Genomic DNA, 710 nt, shown 5'->3' with positions numbered 1-710 from the left:
TCGTCATTGAAAAATCGGATGCCATGTCATATAATCTATTTATGCATCTGTTTGTATATTAGTTGTTTCTTACTTTCTTTTCTATACTTTTTAACTTGCACCTCCAATCTTGTTCTTTTCATATGATAGGCTAATAAAGCATTGAGAAAGCTTTAGAGTTCAAAGCTTTTATTGGGTGACGCGCAGTTTTCTGCATGACATTTTGGCATATTTGCAATGTCAAGGTTACTTAATAATGTACTGGAATATTTTTCACATAAAACTTATTGTAGTCTTTCTTGCCAGGTAAATGATTATGTTATGTTTTTGGTTATAATCAAGTTATTATACATTTTGGTGTAGTCATCTTCGAACGGACCAGCTACAAATTTTGAAGGCAACATCGGTCACCAGTGGCCATTTTCTTCATCTTTCTCAGCTCAATCTGGTGCACCCTCTCCTGTTTTTCATCAAAGTGGTTAGTGAGCTATACCGATTATCATCTCTTATGTGTAAAATTATATGTCACCACTATTTGGCTTATGATATGTAAATATCTTACTTGGAAAGTTATGTTTATAGGATCTGTTCAAGGGCTTCATAACTTACATGGAAGTTTCTATGTTGCCAATTTGGCGGGCACACTTGGATCAAGAAATTCAACAACCGCTAATGTACCTCCAAGTGGGCTTCAACAACAAAGTGGAAACCTTTCTGATGGATGATTTGCA

At 35.1% G+C, this 710-nt stretch overlaps 1 pseudogene; it reads right to left on the bottom strand.

Moving 5' to 3' along the window:
* Positions 1–370: 370 nt before the first annotated feature.
* Positions 371–457, bottom strand: LOC143600608 (small nucleolar RNA snoR35; annotated as a pseudogene).
* Positions 458–710: the final 253 nt, after the last annotated feature.

The sequence above is a fragment of the Bidens hawaiensis genome, unplaced genomic scaffold, assembly GCF_021521415.1.
Source record: "Bidens hawaiensis isolate Kalapana, Puna unplaced genomic scaffold, B.hawaiensis_p1.1 tig00054437_1, whole genome shotgun sequence".
NCBI lineage: Eukaryota > Viridiplantae > Streptophyta > Magnoliopsida > Asterales > Asteraceae > Bidens > Bidens hawaiensis.
This window is presented reverse-complemented; position numbering and strand designations above follow the sequence as displayed.